Here is a 26,687-nt window from a genome sequence, read left to right as displayed (position 1 = left end):
CTAATCCACCATCTTCCCAGAACTCTATAGTTTGCTTTTAATTTAGGATTTTAGAATTCTGTAACTTAGCACATTTACTTTGAGCTAACAAAAGATATGAAATGAAATTGAATACATACATTTATGTTTATGTACCACCTCACTCATGGTTTAATCTTCTTCAATCCCTTTTCCTCCCATGATTTTCCTTTGTCCCAAGGAAAAGAGAAGCAATATGGAGTATTTGAGTCAGGCTCTGCATCCAAACTAGGTGTGTGACCTGAGGAAACTTAGTTTACCCCTGGGTGCTCAGGGTCTTTTCTATAAATGATTCCTATTTCATGTGTTGCTGTGAAGGTAAAATGGAAAGCTCATAGAGTAGTAGTCAGTACAGGCAAAAGCTTAATAAACCTTAGCTGTTGTTGTTATCCTAGTTCCCTCATCTATTTTAAATTTTATTTCGTTTGTATCTCAGTAAGTTGTGTCGACCCTTTTAGGTAAGTCATCCTTTAAATCTCTCTCTGTTTTTAATAAAGGTTCATTTTATACCTGAAGACAGTCATAGAAATTATATAGGACAGTAAATTTTGTACATGCAGAGTAGAAGGTGGTCAGTAACTCATCAGAGAGGCTGAGCTTTTGGAGAGTGAAATGATGGTTATGCTTCTGTTTGCAGAAGGCTTTACACCTATTGAACAGCCCTCACTAAGCTCACATTTGGTCCTCATGACTACGCTTTGAAGTAGGCAGAGTACATGCCGGCTTTTCAGATTACAAAATGAGATAACCAAGTCTAGAGGAGTTAAATTGACTTGCCCTTCTTCACAGCTTGCATTTGGGAGCTGGTCACACCTCTTTGTAGCTATGTTTCCTGACTTCTAAATCCATTGTTCCATCCATGAACACCTTTATTTTGGCAGTTCATTCTTCTAATCCCTATGCTTAGAAGAACATATGGTTATTTTTAAACTTTGTGGGGATATTATTTTCAAGGTGGAGAAATGGCCCGTTTCTTACATTTTGACATGGGAGCTAAAACTTTGTCATGAAATTGTTGAATTTAGCTTTCTTGTCTTGGGGAAGAAAAATCAGAGCTTATGAATTCTTCAGCCTGCTGGTTAGATTTGAAGTATAAAAATTTCTGTGAAGTATCCTAACTCTAAGACATACGATATCGCCTGAATTAGTTTTGACATTTTGTCCTTTAACTTTGTTACTGGTATTGGTTTGCCATTTAGTCTTCCCAATGGGTGTCTATGATAGAATATAGGAGTTATCTGTAGCTATTTGCAGCCAAAGGATTGCTTTTCATTTTTAGTCCAGGTGATTTGAGTATGTCTTTATCAAAGGGATGAAACAGGAATTGTTAGACGCTATAAACTTCAAGCATTTAAACAGGGAAGCAAATACCAAACAAAACAAAACCCCAAACCCTAACCTAAGCTCTTCCCTTCAATCTGAAAGAGTTCCCGAGTTTTACAAAGTTTGTGTTTATCAGCTGTCAGAACAACTGTATTTGCTCCATTTCCCATTGAAATTTTAACAAAGAATCTGAAAAGAAAAATTCAGATTTTTACTTCCTGATAATAAAAACTTTTCCTTTGAGTTTAAGAGCTTGGAATAGGTTTTTAAAAAAAGCTTTATTGAGATTCATTTCCCATACCGTACAATTCACTCATTTAAAGTGTACAAATCAATGGTTTTTACTATATTCACAGAGTTGTACAAAACAACACAGTGTAATTAGGAATGCTTTTTCATATTGTAGTTCCTGTTGATTAATTGAATGTTCTTAGATAATCTTTTATATGTACACTTAGACTTCTGTGAGTACAAACATGATAAAGCTGAATGCTTCTCTATTACAATGTTGTAATTCGCTCAAGGCATTCAAACCCAGTCTGACTTACAGAAACTAACTTCAGCCCAAGAGTATTAAATTCTTCAGAGACTGATGACTCCTTCAAGGTATAATAAAGCAATTATGAATACGGTGTGAAAATAGGATGTGATCTCTTTCAGCATATTATATGGAGAAATTGCAGCTTTCCCAGAGCATTGCTTTTACATTTTGTACTCAAAATATATTAGATACTTGCAATTTTTTAGCAGTTTACTTTAAATAATTTATTATTTGTTAATTGATTACAGATAACTTTTATGTCTCTGATTAGGTGAACTTCATAGTGTTGGTTCCCAGTTGGTTCATAATATTCAGGTTGGCCCTTAAGGCTTTTGGGTGTTCATACTTTATTTTCCTAGTCCATTCACTTGCTCACTCTCCTAGGTGACTCTTTCATGCTTCCTCCTCTCATACTTCATCACCCGTCCTCATGCTCAGGTTCCTGTTTCAGTAAAAAAATCAAAGCAGAAGAGAACTGCATATTCCCACCACCACATCTACCAACCTTGCCGCATGGACTCTTGCTTTTCTGCCTATATACTCTGTTAGTATAGGCCAGTCCCTCCACTCTGAGGCTCCATCCCTTGCCCTCTTGTATCCTAATTTCCTGTCTCATATCATTCATGTTTCATTTTCTACTGGTTCATTCCTCAAAGTATACAAACCTGCTTCTTTTCTCCCTTCAATAAAATATAAAAACAAAATTCCTTCTTTTGACTTCCGCTTCAATGTGTATTTCTTATTTCTCTTGCAGCAAAAACTTTTCAACAAAAGTTTTCTGTACTTAGGGCCTCCACTTCTCTCTTCTCTTAAATCCATCCCATTGTAAGACTTTTGCCTCATTCCTCCAGGGAAACTGCTCTGGTGAAGATCATTGAGGCCTTTGAATTGGTTCTTCTTCCTGGAATACATTTCTGCAGATATCTGGGTGCCCTGTTTCCCCATTTTGAAGTCTCGTGAGACCTACCTTGACTCTCTAGTCTCCTCTCTAGAGTCCCCTTACTGTACTCTTATTTTTTTCCCTGTAGTACTTGTCTTCTCACATACTACATACTTATTTGTTTTTATTGTTTATTGTATTTTCTCCCACATTCATGTAAACTCTTGAAGGGCAAGGAATTTTGACTGGTTGCTTACCAGTGATTGGCATATCATAGGTGTCTGATAAATATTTGTCAACTCTACTTTTTCCACTAGGACCAATGGCTTTAAAAAATATCTAAATGAGTATAGCTAATAATTTTATCTCTTGTCCAGAGCTACTCAGCTGCCTTTGTCACACGTCCTCTTGAATGTCTTAATAACTGTCGGAAATAAAGCGGTACCTGTAAGGGAATAAACGCTCTCTCGGTTCTGGAGGAGAAAAGAATTTATTTACGATCTTTCAAGATAGGGCATCCAGCCAAACAGTGGAAGGCTGGCGCGCCAGAGGAAGAGAATGGCGATCTTTAAATCTCCTACTCCTAATTCGCAAGTCCCTCCCCTGTTTCCCCATTGACTGGGTACTACAGAGGTTACAGCCTATCCGAGAACACTAACTGATTCATCTTTTGAGATTTTAATTTGTACAGCCAATCCCAGAGAGCCAACTAGCTCATTATTGAGATTTTGAACTGATCAGCCTATCCCCCCAAAATTTTAATTTTTTTTTGCTGTGAGTTCCCGCCTCTGATATTACCTCATATCTCTTTACAGTCCAGTAACTATGGTTACTTTTCCATATAAGGAGCAGACAGATTCTCTCTTCTCTTTGTCTGGGGCTTGTTTAAACTGGTTTTGCCTCCATTTCCCTTATTCCATGCTGTCTCTATGTGAAAACGAAACTTATTCCTTTCTTACAATAACCATCTGTTACAGTTTGCTAAGGCTGCCATTACGCAAAATACCAGAAATGGATTGGCTTTTATAAAGGGGGTTTATTTGATTACCAAGTTACAGTCTTAAGGCCATAAAGTGTCCAAGGTAAGGCATCAATAGGGTATCTTCACTGAAGGATGGCCATTGACATCCAGAAAACCTCTGTTAGCTCAGAAGGCACGTGGCTGGTGTCCATTTGCTCCCAGGTTGCGTTTCAAAATTGCGTTCTCCAAAATGTTGCTCTTGGGGTGTTTTGTCCTCTCTTAGCTGCAGCTCCTCTTGAAAATGTCACTCTCAGTTGCTCTGAGGTCCTTCTGTCTGTGAACTCCTTTATAGGACTCCAGTGATACAATTAACACCCACCCTGAATGGGTGGTATAACACCTCCATGGAAATTATCCAGTCAAACATTTCACTCACGGTTAATGGAGTCACATCTCCATGGAAACCCTCAGTCAAAGGATAGTTGTGGGGTTTTGTTTTTTTAACTTCCTCAGCTAGTGGGGTTTTACTTGGCATGTCTGTTTTTTTACAATGCCAGATGTGACTGAAGCAATCTTAGATTATTTAAATTAGTTTCTTCTGGCATCTCTAAAACAGCTACATTTTTGAACATTGAAAAAGATTCTAAACAGTACTGTACCAGTGAAAAAATTCAGTGACTATTATTTAAGATAATTTAATTTAATCTAATAACCTTTTACTTGTAGATTTCTTAGGACAATTTGTTACTATTTTCTTGTTGGATTATTAGAAATACAGTTTTAGCTTTAGAAGTAGTGAAATAATGTTATTTGTTATTGAAACTTTGTGAAATATATGAACTGTCATATACTTAGCAAATATAAAATTCTTCTCAGAAAGCCTTTTCTAAGTGTATTTGGAAGGGTTTTATAAATAATGGAGTAAGACTTCTCTAGAAATGCTGATCAGTGCACACAGCTTCATAAGTATTGAGGTAGCTTTCTTCAAGTTGGATTTACGTTGGAAATTACATTTTCATATTGACCAGTGACTTATTGTATTTCTTTTGCTTGATTTGCCCATGAAACTCTTTCAAAGAATCTTGTCCTTGTAGATGAATGTGTGTTGAGAGTTTACAGGAGAAAGCCTGGACACTGTAGGCAGACCTATTGGGTGGAAAGTTAGTACTAATCTATTTTATATATGTGTATATATATATATTTGGAGCCAGTAAACTAGCAGAACAATTCTGTTTAGCCTAATTTAGTGCTGTGGTGTTGTAAAGGGAATCAGATTGTGACCAGACCATATCCAGACAACCTAGTTGATTAATGAAAAAGTTGGTTGGTATTTTGGAGAAGGGGAAAAATGGAGGAATTTGCTTGAAGTTTTTTTTAAACTTTTTAACCTATAGGTAGTATAGTTTGTTTATAATTTCTGCCATAAATGAGTATTTTCTCTGTTTTATGCCTTTCTTGGTATTCTTTCAAAACCAGCATCATTCATTCTGGTGAATGTTTTTCTCTAGGCAATCTGCAGTGGCATGTGTAGTTTCTGTGTCACTGAAGAGATTTGTGGAGAGGGGTGTCTGTTTCTCTCCCTTTCTTCCTCCCTCCCTCCCTTCCCCCTCTGACGACCCCCCCCCCCCCGCCCCCAGTGTTTTAAGTTTTCTAGTCCTTAAGAAGGCACATTAAGTTGCCCAGGGTATTGCATTGTAGAATGTCTGGAAAAATGGCTAGGGATAGGGAGCACTACTTGGCTTCTTGGGCCCGTATCTCTTCCTCCTACTTGAATACTCAAGCTAAGCTGACAAATATACAGCACTGAAAATATTGATAATTTGTTATTTTTGTTTTGTGAAGTTATTCAATTTAATATTGATGAATCATAGTAAGAATTTTAGAGTCCTGTTCATCTGTGGGTTTTTTTCTGTTTTTGTTTATTTGTTGTTTTTGTTTGTTTTGTTTTAAGGTGAAGAAACTGAGGCATAGAACTCGTAAATAGAGCACAATTTTTGAGTCAGGGTCTTTTGGTCTTCCATATTTAGCATTGAGTAGTTTTATTTCCTGCTTTTGAATCAGTTACCTTCCTGAGACTAAGATTCTTGATTGCTTTGTAGATTGAAGTTAAGGCATGCAAAAAAATCACTGTCATTTCTAATAAAGACATGGTTGAAAAACCTGATTGAGGCTGACAACGCTTGTGAAATATGTCATTACTTGACTGTCTGATTTTTATTCCAGGTTTATATTACTAGAGCCAGTATTTTTCCTTAAATAATTATTACATCCTTCACATTCCTGGATATAGACAGCAAGTTAATATAGTTATTTTTATTTTGTAGGTAACATTAATTTTCACATTCATATGTTGGAAGACTTTGGTCTTAGTGTCAGTACACAGTGGACATTTTGACGTGAAAGAAACCAGGAAGTCATTCCTTATTAAACAGTACATGGCCACAATCATTTTGAGAGTTTATGGTGGGTAATAACAACAAAAATGAACTTAGGAATGTTTCGCTTAAAAAAAAACAACTAACAGAAACTACCCACTTTGCATGTTTTCATAGTGCCTCAGAACAGAAACTGGTTGTGTAGCTTAAGAAACGAGTTCATAGGCTGTGCTGTTCATAGCAAGATTTATGTTGAAGTGTGTAGCACTTATTGTATCATATTCTATAAATGGTATAAAGGAAGTGAGATGTAATTTAGATGCAGTTATTAGTCATGAAATTATGAAAAATATAGTGCCCTTCAGAAGAACAAGTCTGCATTTCACACATGAATAAACAGATTCAATCTCATGATGTGACAGAGCCACAGTACAGGGGAGGTGCCTGGGGGTGAGGAAGGCAGAAATCTTTGTCACTTATTCAGAGTAGCTAGGATTCAGAGTAAAGGAGACCTAGGATCAAAATAACCCTAAATCTCATTAGGGATGGTCTTTGTGCGATTATGCTGAAATGGGAATAGAGTGTACAGAATTCTTTTTTGATGTGCAGTTTATTATGTTTAAGTGCCTTCTTCTCAAACCTGAAGTATAGAGTCAAGTTGTTACCTCATTTGACCAAATCTCTAAATATGAATATTAGGATATAAAAGAATATATTTCAGTTTCTTCTCCCATTCTTATCCTACTTCCTTAATGCTGCCATTAAAAATCCAAGTGAGGACTATAGTTCTTTATTTTTACTGTTATCTGTGGTGATTATATATAAATATTTTAGGTAATGTTGTCTGTGCTACTTTATAGTAGTAAGGATAAATTTCATTTTTATTTAATAGATGGCCTATGATGTAGGATTTAAAGAAGTGTTGCCCAACCTCAGGTTTTGTTGAGATAGTCAGTAGCACTTGTTCTAGGGCCAGATTTTAGGCATGATGATTTTAGATTTCATCTCACATTGTGTATCTACAGGGGAAGTAGAATAATATATAGAGAATGATTAAGCTAAGCAAATATTTGCCCTTTTGCCACAGTGTTAGTTGTTCTAAAGTCAAATATTTACCAAATAATTTAAAGCTTACCTAAACTGAAGAGCCAGCTATCTTTCCTTTTAAGATGAGTAGGTAGAAGACGTGGCTCCCAAAACTTTATTTTTCAAAGCACTTGATAAAAATACTAAGAAAAAGACCTTCCTGGTTACTATATATAATTAAGTATATCAACAGCTATCAGTGTGATCCTTATCATTTATTCCTTTTATATAAAATCCATATCTGGTTTGGTTTGGAAGTGCCTCTGCCACTCGAGCTATTTGATAGGAGTGTAGTTTATTGTAGATTATCGCTTTCTTCTTGGCTCCCTGTCCCCTCCCCCTCATATCCTTTTCTTTCTGGATGGTTTCTCTTAGCTTTGTTGTAAGTTAGAAGGAACAAATAATTTTAAAAGCCAGGAAATTAGTTTCTAAGGTCCCCCCACCCCATTTAGCATTGTTGTATCTCAGTGCTTATAATTGTTTTAGTGAAGAATTTTCAAATTTCTCTTCTCTTTTGTTTTATGTTCTTTCCTACTTCTCTGGCTCCCCGCCCATGTGGTTGATCCATTGGAAATTTTGACCTGTATCTAGCATTTGTAGAAAACACACGGTAATGTTTTCTTAACATGTATTCCTGCAGGATTGACTTGTATTAGTGGGAAGCAATTTTCTTAATGTTTTTTTATTTACCTGTCTCCTTTTCCTGGGGTATAGTGTACTCAGTTTGCAAGTCCTAACCTGAGCTGGATGTGAATAGTATAAGGGTGCCCTCTCATTTCTAAATCAGTAAGGTTTTTCACACTTCAATGGGGCTAATTCTTTACTGATAATTCTTTCTTTTCCTTTTATCCTGACTGAGTGCTTTCTTTTCTTCTAAGGACCCATTTATGCATAGATGTTGTATTTCACAGCCTCTTTCCTTTTTATCTTGAAGCCCTAATTCTGATTCTCCTGTCTCAAGATCTAAGTTTTTTTTTTTTTTTTCCTCCTGCTCCTCCTCCATCCTCCTCTTTACCTCCCCCTGCTTTCCCCCATCAGTGTGACTTTATATCCTTGTTATTGAGTGGTTCCTTCCTGTTCCTGTCAAAGTCATTCTGGAAATATTTTCTGTGGAATCCTTTGCATTCAAGCTGGAATTCCCTAGGAGAATTTGCTTTAGTTCTATAAAGAAGTTCTACTTTTGCTTGCTGTCTTAGATTTGAAGGCTCTTCCAATGGAAGGGAGTAGTTGCTTACGTTTTGGTCCCTTCTCATGGCAGAGATCATTGGTACCTGGGACTTGCAGGTCCAGAGAAATGCAGCTCATGCATACATTCAGGGTCCCACCACTCTCCCTACTTCATGTAAGAAATAAGACACAGAAAGGCAGAATGCTGGTCACTGAACAAGTTTACATGCCTTTCCCCATTTTGCTCCAAGTCTGTATGGAAAGGGTGTTGGTGTGATGTGACTACCATTCTTCTAAGGCAGTAAATCCTTTGCCACATGTCCCTGTGATAATTTCCCCCCTCACCATACATCACTCAGGAAACAGGTCTCCCCTGAGTGTTGTTTTCAAGCCAGTACTGCAGTGTTGCATTAGAGAAAAACGTTTATGGTTCAAGTTTTAGAGAGGAATTTTATAAATTATCCCTGCCTCAAATCAAGAGTCTGCCTGCCTCTCTTCCTGTATATAAGAAACTGATGCTAATCAGCACAAGTGGCAGATAGAACTAGCAAAGTGCTCAGGGAAGGTTTTGAAATACTTCAATCATTCTTGAGAAATAAATGAATGAAAAGATGTGCCCCTTAAAGCTCCAGTTTTGTAGATAATCAGAACTGTCATCTTGTGTTATAAATAAAGAGGCAATGTACCAACATTGCACAAATTGAGGTTTGTTTTTATTATGAAGAAAAACATGCAACCTCCTACAACCCCACACAACAATTGCATAGAATTTTTAAAATCCTCTGAGCCGGGATGGACTCATGATTTTATCCAGACTGTCATTACATACCGCCTACTGCCAGAGACTTAGACCCTGATTTTAGAATGATGTCATAATATGTTGAATGAGTAAGAGGAGATCAGGATGGAAAGGAGAATTTATGAAGGAAGAAGGCTAACGGCATAAGATAATGGAACCTGTGATTTTAAAACTTGGCATAGGTGACTGTGGATAAATGGTGTAGTGGAGAAAAATACTTTCTTGCTCTTTTTTCCTCAGGTCAAGTTGTGTAAATTGCTGAAAGAATGGAAGATTAAAGCCTTAGATTGCTATTGGACTCTCTCACTCTATTTTTTCTAAGAAGAACTGAAATCTTCTGTCTTTGTGAGAATCGAGGATGAAGTCCCTGGGTTCACGTTTATGCATATTCTCATAATTGAAGCTATTAGAGTTGAATAAAAGTGAGTGGCCTATTGAAATGGGAAAAATGGATTATTAATATTTTACTAACCACGTGTGATTGTTGAGTATTTGAAATGTGGCTAGTTTGACTGAGGAATTGCATTTTAAATTTTATTTAATTTCAGTTAATTTAAATAGTCATGTGTGGCTAATGGCCACATTGGATTACACAGCCCTAGATTAAAGCTGTTTCGTGATTCACATGACTGTACAATGTGTATCTGAGGGCATTCTCATTTATAAGTGTGGTGTAGTTTTGTGGACATGGGCTTTTATCTTTGTTTTCTTTTAGAGAAAGTTGATCCTTTAGAGAAAGGAATGTAAAAGAGTATAAAGTCACTCTTAGTGTGTGCAGTGGAGAATTAGGATTTAATTTTTAAAACAAAAAAATCCCAAGGTAGCTTATTTTAATGTATTTAAGAAAAGCATTAATGAGAACCTTATCATTCTGCCTTAAGAATCTGTGCTTTCGGATTATAAAGGAGGGAAGCTTGTTAATGGATAATGAAAAATGAAGTCTTAATAAGTGGATTTTGTTCCTTCATCAAATATTTGATTGTTTTCTAAGGTAAACATGGTGCAGTTCCTGTTCTTGGGGATTGAAACAGAAACTAGGAGTGCTTATTCAGACTGGATAGGGTCTGCTTGGGGAAACCAGTCTCTCAGAGGGCTGTGAGAGCCCGTTGAGGGGTGTGAGTAGTCAAGGAAAGCCTCCCTGAGGAGAACTGACCCTTTTCCCATTTAGCAGTACGAACTAAAATAACTTTCCTAGGATTAGCTGGATGTATTTTAGCATACTGTTTTCTGCAGAGTGTTTATTGAGTGCCTCTGTGCCATGGGGATTTGTAGAATGTGATTTGTTATCATCATCAGTGTTACCTGACATTAATGGCCCGCTTGAGTGAGTTGACCCCTCTCCCTTATTTATCCTCTTTTTTTTGGTTTGGCCAAAAGAAAAAGAAAAACTGACTTGATTCATGTTAAGTCTTTCAGCTTGTCATTTAAGAATGTTTTGTGAAGAGAATGATTCTTTATATGTAGAGTTGAGGTTTGGCCTCTAATGTGAAAAGAATGGCCAATTGAATATTTTGGTTTTCTTTTCTAAAACTTGATCAGTGGTCAAGGCACACGTTGATGTGGCAGGTGCTTGGGGAGTTGGATTCCCACCAAGAACACCAAAGATGAGTTGAGTGCAGTTGAGTTGTAAAATTTCTGTTATTCTTGTCAATGACTCAAATGCTGTTGAAAGTTTGCACTGATCGATTATAAGTTTTGTCATATGGAGATGAATTACTCCATTACTGGGAAATATGCTGTGGGTGTGTAGTAAGTAACTTGTTGAAGAGTTTTTATAACCAATGGACTTCTTAGAACCTTTAATAAGACAATATATAATGCAGACTTTAAGTGTCTTTATAAGTAGTGTGTCCTGCACTTAACTTTACACAGGAAGTTTTATTGGTTGTGGTTTTAGGCTTGAGCTGTCTGTCATAGGCCCTCTGGATATTCTTTCTGAGGAATTTGATTTGGGAAATACTACCATGGGCTGTCCTTATATATATGGTTTCTGTCTTTTTAGCCCCTTCTCTTCACCTATTGTTCTTCCTGGGTTACCTCATTCATTCTTGTGGCTTTAAGTATCTTCTCTACACTGTTGAATCCTAAGTCGATATCCTTGCTGTGTTCTTTTTCCTGTGTGTCAGAGTGTTCTTATCAGGAAATGTTAATAGTGTCACCAACAGGACACACACCCTACTGTTTTTGCTCCTGGTAGAGTAGGATTTGGCTTAGTTTTGGATGTGGTTGTGGGGGGCCCTCAGATACTTAATATTTTCTTTACTATTGGGCACAGCTCTGGGTTTTTCCTTGATGACAACAATTGCCCTTTTATTATCACTGCCTTTTCCACAAATTTTTAAGTCTGTAATAGTCTAAAAATACTTTCCACCTGTTCTATACTATGCCATTTGTTTAAAGATATTGAAAGTGACAGACATAGAGAAGTAACACATATCACATCCAGCTAGTCAAAAAATTGCCAGCTGCTGAGAATGGTACACATATGCCTAGGTAATTAGTCATATATATATATTTTTTTTTTTTTGGCAAGTTGCGAAGTAAAGCAGGGAGGAACATAAAGAAAGGGATCTCTGTATTTCCCCCAGGTCCCATGGATTTGAGCAAATTAACCCAAAGTGGCAGGTTTCAGTTGAAAGCTTTTGGGAAGAAATTTTTCTGTTTGCTGAAATGACAGAGGATGTCTTTTGAGAATGCTGTTATAACCCTATGCTCCATTTACATTTCAGCCTTCTAGTTTCTAGTTTGCATTTATCAGTTACTTTTGGGATTTATGTTCTCTTGTGCTGAATACTGTCTTGCTTGCATTTTCCGGATAATCTTAAAGATCACTAGAGACTAGAGCTTTTCAGTATATGTTTACATTGGGCAATAACCTGAGCTTCTGGTATTTTGGTTTTGGAGCATGAGATGAGTATTTTGCTTTTTGGTTTAATTTTTCCTTGACAACATTATTGAGAAAGTTTGTCAAGGGAACTTGACTTTGAACAGTTGGGATGCATACCTCATTTAACCTGGCAATTGCTCTCTTTTTATCTTGAAGTATAGGAGATGAAACTTAGAAAAGAATAGCTATGTTTTATTGATTAAGCCTGCCAACACATGAGGAATTCAAGTCTTGTTAGATGATCTCTTACTTCTAGAAAGATCTCTTTGCTTGTGGAAGAAATGTAACACCTGCTCAGTGTTATCTCAGTTTTTGTTCATGGGTGTGATCCTGTTCTCATTTGCTTCCAAAGTGAAAAAACTTGGTTAAAGCTCTGAAAATTTACCTATATTATCCTAAAAAAGAATTCTGTAATACTTTGTTTTTGATGATAATGTTCAAGTCTGTAAATCAAAAAGTTTTCTTTTAGCCTAGTGTTAGTTACAGGGTTGGGTTAATAGTTTATGAATGTCAAGATGAGGCCCCTTTAGGCCACTGATCTATGGAAAAAGTTGCAACTTTGCCATGTTATTTAAGAAAAGTTGTGTTTTAAATTGTAATGTTATAGATTTAACCTTGGTATGTTTTAAAATAAAAATATTTATAAACTTTCCCACCCCATTCTTTAAAGGAAAGCAATTTAGTTTTTCTTATTTTGGCACTTATTTTTGGATCCCTTTGTTTTGCAAATTAATGGTTTTCTTAGTAATTACTTTCTTTCCAAGATCTTGACAGATACATGCTTTAGAAAAGAGTCATATTTATATTCGAAACCCATGATGTAGACTAGAGGACGTTCTCTTTTTGTTTCCAGGTGGACCTGGTCAGAGAGGTAAAGGAGATTTTCACAAGAAAATACATTACTTGATGAACAGGACTGGGGCAGATGATCTGTGATGGGGTGGAGTGGGGTGGGGTGGAATTGCAGAGGAGAGAGGATTATATACTCCTCTAAAGCTTGCCATATAAACAGATTAAGTTCCTTCATAATGATAGGCACTATTTTATTCTTGAATGTGTGGCTGCTCTCCTTATCAAAAGGATGGAAATGTATATATACTTCACTGGATTTCCTCATTGTAATTCTGCCCTCTGACTGAGTTTATTATAGTTATTGCAGATTATATGTAATTTTTTTTTGTAGATGGAATTCGTATTTTACCCTGAGCAAATGGTATTAGTTTAGTTTAGTTTTGTTTTAGACACCTGATAGAAGGGTGCTGGCATATTCTTAAGAGTTATTTTATTTTGAGAGAGGACTCTGAAAACTGTGAAGATACAATGGGGTTGACATATTGGGGCCAGAAACTGGGTGGGTATTCCTGAGGCCGAATAACCAGAGAGCTTTGTGGGAGCTTTCCAGCTCCTACTGATAGCCTGCAGTGGGATAGTTGACATTCTGGAGGTCCCTGTTGTCCCCAGCTTCCTTTCATAGTTTCCTTCTTTTCACTTGTTGTAGTGTATTTTCTCATTTTCAGGTTACAAGGTGGAAGGTGCCTGTTTGGCTTGGTAATGTCCACTGGTTCGCCAGTTACGCCTTTTGCATACTGTCATACGTCACCTGGCCACTTTTGGCTGTCTTTTGTGTTCTGTTCCTGGCCATGGAGAGAACTTCAGTGCTCAGGAAAACCGATTTACCCTCATTGCAGGTGAATGGCAAAGGCTAGATCATTGTCTGTAAGAATCCTTAGTTTAGAAATCTACACTCTATTGGGGATTGACTCCAAATTTTTTTTTAAGTTTTATTTGCACACCATACGCCTTACCCCTTTTTAAATGGCTTTTCCTACACTGGACATTGTCCTTTTGTACCATCAAGTACAGGGAATCTATATAATCAACAGTCAACTGTAGAACTGTGCTTGCACTAACAAGATTATCTGGAGTCATTGCTTCCCACCTTTTCACATTGTGCCAGATGAGGAAACAATGTTTGTAGTGCATACTGGGATAATCTGAAAATATTTTGGATGTGTTTTATTGAGGGTTTTTGAAAAAAAAAAACATATTCTCTAATAGTATAAGATAGAAAATATAATAAGGAAAGAGAATAAATACTGAATTGATATAAAATGTTCAAATAAAATGACTTCCACGTTTCTAATGGAAATTTTGATTCTGAGAAGCAGACATTTTCATATCATATTTTAGATGTAAAAGGACCATATATAATTTCTGATGAAGACTTTTTGATGAAGATGTATTTAAATTCTTGAAGATCACCGTTACTGATTTGTTCATACAGGAGGGGCGGAGCAGCAAGTGAAAGAATTACTGCCTTTTTTTCTAGTTACTGTGATTCAATTGACCATTCCATTCACCCTGGCATTTGAGAAAGGGGAGGATGTGAAAACCCGAGAGAAAAGGGAAGCAAAAAAGCTTACCTGGTCCTTTCAATGACCGAATCTATTTAGACAGAGTAGGAGTTCCACAGAGAATCCCAAATAAGTTTAAGGCTAAAAATCAGGTAGCTGCAGGCTTTGGGTCATTTTTTTCTGGTGGGTCATAATAATAAGAATGTAGACTAGATTAATTACATATATTATAACCAACAAAAATTTATCAGTTACACCAAAGATGCAGTTAAGGGCATCACGAAGCAGCAAGATGCTACTAGCTGAATGGCATGGAAAAATAGAATAACCTTAGACATGATGCTGGCTGAAAAAGGAGGCTGTGCCAGTTTGAATGTTTTGTGTCCCCCAAACGCCATTATCTTTGATGTAGTCTTGTGGGGCAGACATTTTGGTGCTGATTAGATGTGCTTGGAATGTGCCACACCCAGCTGTGAGTGATGACTCTGATGAGCTAGTCCCATGGAGGCATGGCCTCATCCATTCAGGGTGGGCCTTGATCGGTGGAGCTATATAAATGAGCTGACAGGCAGAGGGAACTCAGTGCAGCTGTGAGTGATGTTTTGAAGAGGAGCTACAGCCAAGAGGGACACTTGGAAGAAAGCACAGGAGCTGCAGATGAGACACATTTTGAAGATGGCCGTTAGAAGCAGACTCTTGCTCCGGAGAAGCTAAGAAAGGACAAATACCCCAAGAGCAACTGAGAGTGACATTTTTGAGGAACTGCAGCCTAGAGAGGAACGTCCTGGGAGAAAGCCATTTTGAAACCAGAACTTTGAAGCAGACGCCAGCCACGTGCCTTCCCAGCTAACAGGTTTTCTGGACAACATTGGCCATCCTCCAGAGAAGGTACCCGATTGCTGATGCATTACCTTGGACACTTTAATGGCCTTAAGACTGTAACTGTGTAACCAAATAAACCCCCTTTTATAGAAGCCAATCCATCTCTGGTGTTTTGCATCCCAGTAGCATCAGCGAACTAGAACAGAGGCGTTTGTGTAATGATTGGTGGCAGTTGTTGTACATTTATCCTATATAATACAGCACCTGATGGGACTGTCACCGAAGCTTTGCAAGGTCTAACTGCTTTATCTGAAGAATTAGCAGGGAACTCAGGTATTAATAATCCTCTCACTAGATGGTTGGAAAGCTGGTTTGGAAAGTGGAAAGGGGTGGTGGTGTCCATTTTGACCTCTCTTATCATTGTAGCTGGAGTACTCACAGCAGTTGGCTGCTGCATCATTCCATGTGTGTGTGTGTGGAGGGGGGGTTGACTCAAAGATTTATTGAGACAGCCCTAACCAAACAAAAGCGGGTTCAATACACATGCAACAATGTATACCCCCTCAAAGAGGAGGCTTTATACCATGAGGAATGTGGGAAAGCTCTTCAGAGATTTGAGAGACTGGAGTGTGAAAGCTAAAGAGAGTTTAAAAGAAAGAGGGGGGATTTGTGAGAATGAGATTAAGTTTAGCTTTCACAGAGTATAAGTGTGCCTGGCAGGGTGGGGCAGTTCGAGAATTGGCAAAATGTTAAAAAGACAAACTGTACTCCAGAGTAGGTCCCCCTGTTTATCTGCCCACTATCTCCTACCCTTGCAAGGTGGAGACTGGAGGGTAGAGGTTCCCAAAATAGCCTCATAACTTGTTATGAAACTAGCCCAGACCGGCTCTAAAGAGGCCTGGGCATAACCATTATAGTCAGGGGTGGGGATTTGTTCCAGCCCTTCCAAATGTTGCAAATTCACGGGGGAAACTTAACTCAAATGTTTCCTATTTGCGTGGGCTGCATGTTTCAAATTTGTGCTGGCTAGTTAGGCTTGTGGAATAGAATGTAACCTCTGGAGTATCCAGTCTCTGGAGAAACAGGGAAGGGACTTGTGAGTTAGGTGTAGGGAGTAAATTCTGCTGGGTCTATTGTTCTGGGTGTCAACCCCCCACATTTTGGTTGTGCACCCGTTCTTGCAAGATCTTGAATAAATTCTTTTCTTCTCCACAATCGGGTGAGCATTTATTCTTTTTAGGAATAGTGCTTGTTTCTCACATTACTAGACACATCTTTGTTATTTGTAATTGCCAATTTGGTAATTTGTTCTCTTTAAATTGTATTTCAAGTGTATGATTATTCTTTAAATATAGCAGCTTTCCCTTTTCTTTCATTGATGAATGTTACCTTAGATTTCTTGTAATAATTCACATAGCTTTTGAATCCAAACCTTTTAATATCAAGTATTTAAAAATAATGAACTTTCATGAAGTATATGTAGATGTTTCTCTATCTGACTTAATTTTTCTTTAGGTTTCAAATTGTGACACTGGCCAAAATGCACTAGGGAAACTTTTAAATCTATCTCATTTTTCTGAAGTTGAATTTTCATTTTGAATTCATACTGTTCGTCACTACATGTCCCCCCCACCCCCACCCCACCCCTTATGGGAACCTTGCAATTTTGGTGTAGTTCATTCAGGCCCTCAAAAATGTTAGTTTAAAGGAGGCTGTTTTTTTTTAAATCTAACAATTCTTTCTTACTAATATGCAAGGTAAGAATCTTTCAAACAGATTATTATTATTATTATTTTTTTTTTTGGTCCAGAAACCACTGACGAAAGCCTTCATTTGGACAGGTTCTCCTGTTTCTCTGTGAAACAGCAGAGGGAGGTATACCCTTCCTTATTCTCCTAAAGCAGAAACCAGCCAGGACTGTAGTGGCCTGGATTAAAATGGAATTTATCCACAGGTACTTGTACAGATATAGAGGGTTTGTTTCAAAGTATTCTTTTGCCACTTTGAATGTTTAATTCTCAGTAGTTTGTTTAATACCATGTAGTCTCCTGTTTTTCTGGGCTCCTTGTATGCTGAGGATTGATTCCTAGATTTATATCTCTAGGCCAGAGCTTTCTAACCTCTTAATCCATGAAGAGATCTCTGCTTGGATTTCTACTAGGCACCTCAAACTTAACATGTTCAAAACAGGATTCCCAATTTTCCTTCCCATTCTCATTATCAGTAGATGACAACTCTGTTCTTCTGTTGTTCAAGTCCAAACCTTGTTGTCTTCCCTGACTCGCTCATTTCTCTCACACTGCATCTAATCTCTCAGCAAATTTGGATGGCACTACTTTCAAGCGTATCTACAATCTGACCATTTCTTAAACCTGCACTACCACTACCTTGCCTGAATCAATAGTTTCCTAACCCTACAGGAACTAGCGGGAGTCTATTAAAGTATTCTTTTGCCACTTTGAATGTTTAATTACCTCTCCCTGCAGAAGCTTTTCTCTTATTCTAGTAAATGCCAAAGGCCTCAGCTATTTCTTGAACTTCATCTCCAACTTTCTTTTTTGTCTTCACTGCTTCAGCCACCTTGGTCTTTTGCTTTGTTTGAATAGGCCAGGCAGGCTTTCTGCCTCAGGTCTTTGTACTTGCTTCTGTCTCTGCTTGGACTCTTTCCCCCAAATAACCACATGACTTGCTCCTTTCCTTTACATCTCTGCTCAGATGACCCTTTGTTAGTCCTTCTCCTTTATTCAGCTTAACTTTTCTTTGAAGCACTCATCTCTAGTTATACTAGGCATTTACATTGTTGTCTGCACCCTCCGCCACTAGACTGTAAGCTCAAGTTGTGGCCTTGATATCTACAGCTCCTAGAATAGTGCTCGGCACATAGTGCTCAGTAAATATTTGCTGAATTAATGAAGGAATTGACAGAGACTGTGTTCTGGAGATGGATGTTTACATGATGATCAGTGGCACAGCTACAACATTTAAGTGTTGTCCAGGCTCTAGGATTTGTGTTCGCAGGCCCTCCCCTCACCTTCCTGGTCACTGAGTAGCTGCTGACATTTTGAATGAGTAGTTTGAATTACTCTTCTGTTCTTCTCTTTGAATGACATTAGGTTAACAAAGATGACAGGGTAATATGTTTGTTCAGTCTAGAGACATCCAGCTGGAATAGCTCAGACATAGAAAATGGCAAATTGAGTTTTGGCCAGGACGTCTGCTTTTAGTCAGAGCTAGTTTGCCTTTCCATCTAAGACCTATATTCTGAGTGTTTAGAAGGACTGCTCTGGGGAATTTTATGGTTCTATTTTTTCCTTGTTGTAATTTGTATCAAAGGATTAGAAGTACATTATGAATGCTTTTGATTTTTCATATATGTGTGAAGTGTAATTGTATTATTAGGAATAAAATTTACTCTGTCATTTCTTTTCATCAAATGCTGAGAGCTTATTGTGTGATTGCAAATTATTTCGGAGTTTAGAACTCTGCAAACTGAAAGAAACTCTTAACTTACCTATTTTTGAATATGTTGATGTAGTAAGCCTGACCAAGAATTCTTTCATACTAAAGATTATTGTGGTCCAAAGAAGGTTCTTGTTCATTCCCAGTATTACTTGAAGTAAAACTAATCCCTCTACTTATCTAAACTATACTTTTGCAGTTTTAAAATGCAGAGGTAGAGCTCATCCTTGTGAATTTTTATAGATGCGTCTGTAAAAATTTATAAATGTGTCTTCTGTTTGGCTGTAGCAAAGCTGTTTTTTTATTTTTTAATTTTTTTCATGTTTAATAACTTTTAATTAAAATGTAAAAGTTTAATATAAGCCATTTGTAGGGATTTATTCTTTTATTCTTTTAAAAACAAGGATGAGGGAAATGCAACAGAATAATCACTGCTTTTATCTTGGGGGTCAGGAGCTTCAAGTGTCCCACAGCCTGGCGCACCAGAGGCCTTGGCTACTTCTTTGGTCTGGACCTTGGAAAAAGCTGTTTTTTTAAACAGCTTTATTGAGATATAATTCACCTCCCATATAACTCATCCATTTAAAATGTACAATTTAATGTCTTTTAGTGTATTCATAGATATGTGCAATCAGTGAGCCTAAAACAAGTTTTAGAATATTTTCATTAACCCCAAAAGAAGCCCTGTACCCCTTAGCTGTTACTTGCCAAACCCTCCACACCCCATAGCCCTAGGCAACTACCAGTCTGGTTTCATCTCTATGGATTTGCCTGTTTTGGACATTTTGTAAATGCCATCATATAATATGTGGTCTTTTGTGACTGTGTTTTTTCACTTTGCATAATGTTTTCCAGGTTCATCCATATTGTATCATGTGTCAGAACTTCATTTAGTTTTATTGCTGAATAATATTCCATTATATGGATATACCACATTTTGTTTATCAATCCGCTTGGCTTTTATGTTTATCTTTTCCACTCTTGGTTTTCTCTTTACTGCTATCCTTTGGGAAAGTGAATTTAGGAATTCTTTTCTCCTTTCAGATCAGGGTCTTGGTTTCATAGGCATTGTTTCCCTTGTCCTTGCTTGGCATTATGGGCACCAGGTTTTCCCTTTCCTTGTTTGACAGCAGAAGCCTCCAGTTGGCTTCTGGAAGCAGGTCACCAATGAATAATAATTGCTCCTAACCAATCTTCAGCGCTCGCCAGGAAACACCAAGATTTTCAGGGTATTTACTTCTGCTTTCTTAACGCAGCTTCCAGCATCTGGATAATTACTGTTTTGGGCAGTTCTTTGAATTGGTCCAGTTTATTTTCTGAGAACAAAGGAAATGGCATATTATAGTTTTTATAATAGTGTTAGCTTTATGGATTTCATATTAGTTAAGCATAATTTCAAATAAAGCACTACAAATGGTTAACTCTTTGAAATTGCTGCAATAGACAAATAACTTTATTTGTTTAAAGCAGTGGTTCCAAACTATGGATGAGTTTGCTCCCCAGGGGATGTTTGGCAGTATCTAGAGTTGCTTTTTGTTGTCTTGACTTGGGCAGTGGATTGTCCTACTGGAATCTACATGGGTAGAGACCAGAGATGGTGCTAAACATCCTACAAAGCTGAGGACAGCCCCCACAGCAGAGAATTATCTGGCCAAAATGTCAGTCATATCCCAGTGGAGAAGTGCTGGTTTTAGAGGTAGCATTTCCCTTAACCTACGGAGTAGAAGAGACACAACTCTAGGCAATGGGCAAGATAAAAATTCTGCATGTAATTGGCAAAAGCATTACTGTTAACAGTATAGGAAAGCAATTGCTTGTGTGAATGGGTTTGTGTGTTCTTTAATTAAAAGGAGGATTTTTTATTTTTATTGAAACTCCTGGGCACCTTGTCTTTGGGAATTTCTTACTCCTACTTCAAATAATAAAACTTATTATATATTGTTTGTTATTTCATTTTAATTGAGTTATTCTAACCTAGAGTTTTGCTTTTCTGGGTACTTTTTCCATCCTTCGCGGTGGTCCTATGTTTTGTTAATGTGTCTTTTTAGAGGAAGTTAAGAACCCACCTCTGATGAAGGGGGAATTCATTCTGTGCCTCCTTCTGTTTCAATGCTACACAAGCCCCTCTGTGCTTTGGCCAAGTGCATCCTGTGGCAGTTATTTAAGTTCATCCAATAAGCCATGTGTTTGGGGAATGGTATATAAACTCTTAGGAGGATCGATTGAGTTTAAATATTCATTAAGTGCAAATGTAGAGAGCATATGGAGACTGAACGCACAAGCTTAAACAAGCCACTTGCCTAAAAGGTCAGATTTGGTCAGGTGGCAGAACTTCACAAACCATTTTTTAAAATCATATTTTTTTATTGTAGAGTATAACATATATACATAAAGTGATAACTTCTAAGTGCAATTTAACAAGTAGTTAGCAAATTTCAAAGAATGTTATGGGTTACAGTTCCACAGTCTCAGTTATTTCCTTATTGTGAAATATAACGTGCACAAAGGTAATGTATTTCAAAGTATGCTTTAACAAGTAGTTATATAGGAAATTTCCAAAAATGTTATGAGTTACAGTACCATAGTTTTCAGTTGTTTCCTTACTGTGAAATATATCATATATACAAAAAGGTGATAACTTTCATATTACAGTTTAACAAGTAACTATAGAACAAATTTCAAAGGATGCTTTGGGTTACCGTTCCACCATTTCACTTCTTTCTTCTAGCTATTTTGATACCCTAGAACTAAGAAGAAAAAATTATATAGAGATTCAGTATTCATAATCCTTTGTTAAATTCCACCTTGTCTGATGTTACCCTTTCCTCTAGTTTAATAACTTTCTTGATCTTCAGGGATGTCTAGTCAGTGACCACCCTAACTTGTTCCATGTTGAAAAGGGGTGTCGACATTATGGGAAAAGGAGACACATCTGGTTGATGTTCTTGAAGAGGCTATTGCCTCTGGGTTTTGAGATTTAGCTGGCATGGGAGTTCTCTGGAGGATTTAAGTTCCTGAAGAATAAACTCAGTGAGTGATACTTTTATAGAATCTTAGACAGGGATCTGGGTATTCTTTAGGATTTTCAAGACCACTGTTGACTTGGGCTTATCATACTGTGGTCATCTGGCAAATCTAGCTGAAGCTTGCATAGGAGTAACCTCCAGGACAGCTTCTTGACTATTTGAATTCTCTTAGCCACTGAAACCTTCTTTTGTTAAAGCCTTTCTTTTTCCCCTTTTGGTGAAACACAACCCATTTGTTTTTACATGGAAGAACTGCTCTAAATATAACATCAGTTTCAGAGAAAAAAGCAGTCTTACCTTTGCATGAGGTTACACATCAGCTGACTGTATATTTCATTGTTGCCTTACAGTGATACTTGGGCATATTTTGAGATATTCTCCACAGCATGTTGCTGTTTATGAGAATGTCTGATATCTTATCCAGTGAATATAAGTTAGAGTGACATTGCCCTTTTCAGAGCAAAAGTCATTTCATTACATTTTTTTTCCTGGTCAGGTTGATATGAAAGGGAATAGGAAAAATTGATTTCCCTTTGACAAGCAAGTTGCCGGGCTATATAGATTGCTTTGGTTTTTCTGTTGGCTGCAGCTGCTGCTCTTGGAGACAGGGCCCAGCAGAATAAGCAGCCCACTTAGGTCTTCCACACTTGGGCCATCTGGTTTTTTTTCTAAAGGAGTATGCTAAAACATTTGTTGAAACACAGTAATTGCAGAAATGGCAAAGGCAGAAGTAATTAAGGTGCTTTGGTTCTTTATATAGACTTTCAGAGATACAGTGGATTTTAAAACAAGCTTGTTTGGATGGTACTAACAACTCTTGAAGAAAATAGCTCCTGTCAGGCAAGATGAATGTTACTAAAATGCAGTTTTCATCTCAAGAGTCTTTATCACAGCAGCACACTGTTGCTTAGCCTTCTTTTATTGGCTAGCTTGGCTTTTAAGATTGTGTAATTTAAGGAGTGTGGACTCTGGAGTTAGCTGCCTGGGTTCATACTGTTGGTCAGTGTGCTTAGCCCTTCTGCATACTTTTGTATAGTATCTTCTGAATAGGATTATGCTTAAAATGACCCTATGACTTGGTTTACAAACTTTTTTCCTGCATAAGTATTAATCATGCTTCCTTTCACCCTCAAAGTGTCCCAGTTTGGATGGTAAATCATATGGTCACACCTTGATATGGTGAAGATTAAGTGAGTCAGTGTGCAAAATGGTTAGTGTGTGTTAATTCCTCTGTGACTTTTAACTACTTTATTATTTTAAGATCTTCCATCATCTGTTCTACTCTCTCTACTTACACTTATTTCCTACTGCTTTTCCCTATAGCAGCCATCAAGGTACGCTATTTAATCTGATGCTCTTTTTAATGAAGTTCTTCTCACCTGGGATGTCTTTTACCTTTTTGCTTCTCTTTATCCTGTTCATAGTTTATGAGCCAGTTCAAGTACCACTTCAGTTATTCTGTTCTTGAAAATTTTTCTTTACCAAATAAAAGTCTTGTCATAATTCCCTCCTGATTAATCCAACTTACGTGTGAGAAGAACGGAAGGGAGAATATATAATTTATTAATCTTCTTTGTGTGTTGGGCAGTGAATTAGTATCTGAGAATATAACAGAGGGTAAAAACAGTCAAGGGTCTATATCCTCACAGAGTTTCTAGCTTAGAGCTGGAGACAGATGTTAATCACACAAATGTATATAAAATTACAATTGTGGAAAGTGCTCTGAAGGGGATTTGACCTCGTCATACTGGACAAGAAAGGTCATCTTTAGGAAGTTGCTATTGAGCTGTGTGACCTGAAGAAAGAGTAGGAGATCCTAGGGAGGAGAAAAGAGCATCTCAAACAGAACAAAGAGCGTGAACAGAGGCTCAGTAGCTGGGAGAGGGTGTGTTCAAGGAACTGAAGAAGAAGGTAGTATGGTTGGGCCTAGAGTACAGAGTGGTGTAAGATGAGACCAAGTGATAAAAAGATAAAGGCTAGGCCATGAAAAGATAAGGGCCTTACAAGATTCCTCTAAAGGATTGGGTTTTTATCTAGCAAAAGTGGAAGATAATTAAATATTTTAAGGTGGGGATTGACATGATCAGTAGCCTTTTGAAAGGAAGATCCTGGCTTCAGTGGAGAAAAAAAATTGGAGGGGTTCAAAGTAGTGGATTTGAAGAGACCAGTCATGAAGCCAATTGAAGTGGTCCAGGAAAGCCATACTAATGTAGCTTGCACTAAGATTGTGGTGTTGCAGATGTTAGGAAATAAATTAATTTGAGAGAAATTTATAAGGTAACAATGACAGGATTTGTTGTGGGATGATAGGATATGGGATGAGAGACAGGAAACACTAAGGATACTGCTTAGGTGTCCAGCTTGTGTAACAGGATGGATGAGGCACCAGTCACCAAAAAAGACCATGTAGAAGGGGGGCTGGTTCAGGCAGGACATAACATGTTAGATAGACCTACAGGAGGACCATGCCAGGAAAGCCAAAGAAAAAGAGCCTTTCTAGAAGGAGAATGTGTGGTCAGTCCTGCCGGATGATGCTGAATAGTCAAATGATGTGAGGACAAAAACTCTAGTGAATTTCATACACAGAGCAAACTGCTCTGGTGAAGTAAATATGGTAGACATGGTGCTTGTCCTCATGGTCTTTGCAGTTATTGGAGAAGTGACACATGGTAGCAATTGATAATTATAGTGGGATCAGTGAGGGTCATTTTACCAGCAGAATGGGGCACCATGAGAGAGGCCCGACTTTGGGTGGTTGGGTGACTCTTCCTGGATTTGAGTACATAAATGTCTGATACCTTAAGTGTGAGTCGAGTTTAGGTAGACAAAGGATAAGGGGAGAGTATTCAAAGCAGGTGGGCTCCAGGAACTGAGGAAGGTGGCTGGAGCATGTAGGAAGGGCATGGGTGGAAGCAGTAGAGGAAGCTGGAGAGGAGCAAGGATAGCCAGAATGTGAAGGTTTATGTAATCTTTCAAAAGAAATGGTGGGCATGGAATTCTATACTTTAAAAGAATTAATTCTACGGTATGTGAATAATGTCTCAAAAAAGGTGCTGCAAAAAAAAGAAAAAGACGGGGTATCAGATATGCTGGCGGGCTGCATTGGAGGACAGATTGGAAGAAAAGTGAAAAAAAAATTATAGTAACAGTTTGGAGGCAGTTGTATTAATTTGTTTCAGAGATGATGGTGGCTTGAAATAAACAAGTTATGACTCAGAGCAATGGATGACTTACAGAGACAGTCAGGATATGTTTGCTAGACTGTATGAACTGAGCAAAACACCTTTTGTATGTGCTTGGACATTTGACAAACATAAATATTTCTTGCTGTGGTTGAATGAGGAAGAATTAATTGGACTTTACTGACTTTATTTGGTGTGAGAGTTGGGTCCTACAAAGAGTCTGGTTTGTGCAACTGAAATGACTTGTACCCAGAGATTCAGAATTTAGAGGTAGGGATAAGTTTTCATGGGGAACCAAGTTTTACAGGATCCAAGAGGAGATAATCTTGAATTTTTACTTGATTTATAGTCAATAGGATAGGTTTTCCCCAAAGTAGATAAGTTTCTTGAGGGTAGGAACCTTTATTTGGATATACAATAGGTAGTAAGTTATGACTGACTGAAATACGTTATTCCTAGTTTACAGTGGTAAAACACATTGCTGTTTATAAGTTCCTTTACATATGCCATACTTAATTCCCATAGTAGCTCTGTGAAGTAGCCAAGCAGTGTTCCCATTTTACCTAGATGACACTGTGACTCAGAGGTAGAGTGATTTGCCCAAGGCAGTAAAGTAAGTGGCAGTGTCAAGAACTTGAATCTTGGCTTCTCAAAGGACCAGTATTCTTGCAGTTCTGTCAATGAAGTAAAACCTGTTTGGGACTCCTTACAAAGATACAGGAAGTGGTTTTCTTTTTTTTTTTTTTTTAATCATCATTTTATTGAGATATATTCACATACCACGCAGTCATACAAAACAAATTGTACTTTCGATTGTTTACAGTACCATTACATAGTTGTACATTCATCACCTAAATCAATCCCTGACACCTTCATTAGCACACACACAAAAATAACAAGAATAATAATTAGAGTGAAAAAGAGCAATTGAAGTAAAAAAGAACACTGGGTACCTTTGTCTGTTTGTTTCCTTCCCCTACTTTTCTACACATCCATCCATAAACTAGACAAAGTGGAGTTTGGTCCTTATGGCTTTCCCAATCCCATTGTCACCCCTCATAAGCTACATTTTTATACAACTGTCTTCGAGATTCATGGGTTCTGGGTTGTAGTTTGATAGTTTCAGGTATCCACCACCAGCTACCCCAATTCTTTAGAACCTAAAAAGGGTTGTCTAAAGTGTGCATAAGAGTGCCCACCAGAGTGACCTCTCGGCTCCTTTTGGAATCTCTCTGCCACTGAAGCTTATTTCATTTCCTTTCACATCCCCCTTTTGGTCAAGAAGATGTTCTCCGTCCCACGGTGCCAGGTCTACATTCCTCCCTGGGAGTCATATTCCACGTTGCCAGGGAGATTCACTTCCCTGGGTGTCTGATCCCACGTAGGGGGGAGGGCAGTGATTTCACCTTTCAAGTTGGCTTAGCCAGAGAGAGAGGGCCACATCTGAGCAACAAAGAGGCATTCAGGAGGAGACTCTTAGGCACAAATACAGGGAGGCCTAGCCTCTCCTTTGCAGCAACCGTCTTCCCAAGGGTAAAACTTATGGTAGAGGGCTCAACCCATCAAAGGAAGTGGTTTTCTTAAGTCACTCAGAGCACTGCTAGAAGTCTAGTCCTTAGTCTGGATCTGTTTTCATGTTGACTTTGTTTTGAAGAGGTAAAATGATGCTTTGTAGAAGACCATATAACTGGAAATAATAGTTATGATTAACTGCTGAAGGTCTTTGGCCCTGATTAAACTAAAACAAAACAAAACTGACCAAATTTGCTGTTCTTTCTGCTGATGACACCAATTAACTTGAAGATAA

General features: G+C 37.8%; 1 protein-coding gene across 6 annotated transcripts in view; it reads left to right on the top strand.

Moving 5' to 3' along the window:
* Positions 1-26,687, top strand: part of RERE (arginine-glutamic acid dipeptide repeats) — a 771,648-nt gene that overhangs the window by 256,643 nt on the left and 488,318 nt on the right. The window contains exon 1 of one of the 6 annotated variants that reach the window (XM_037828611.1): positions 9,339-9,572. The exons of 1 other annotated variant lie outside the window; for it this stretch is intronic. The gene's annotated coding sequence lies outside the window, so the exon portion shown is untranslated. Of the gene's footprint in view, positions 1-9,338; positions 9,573-26,687 lie in introns of those variants that run through there. 4 more of the 6 variants (XM_037828612.1, XM_037828610.1, XM_037828608.1 and 1 more) reach the window with 4 other exon arrangements.

The sequence above is a fragment of the Choloepus didactylus genome, chromosome 2 (assembly GCF_015220235.1).
Source record: "Choloepus didactylus isolate mChoDid1 chromosome 2, mChoDid1.pri, whole genome shotgun sequence".
Lineage (NCBI taxonomy): Eukaryota > Metazoa > Chordata > Mammalia > Pilosa > Megalonychidae > Choloepus > Choloepus didactylus.
This window is presented reverse-complemented; position numbering and strand designations above follow the sequence as displayed.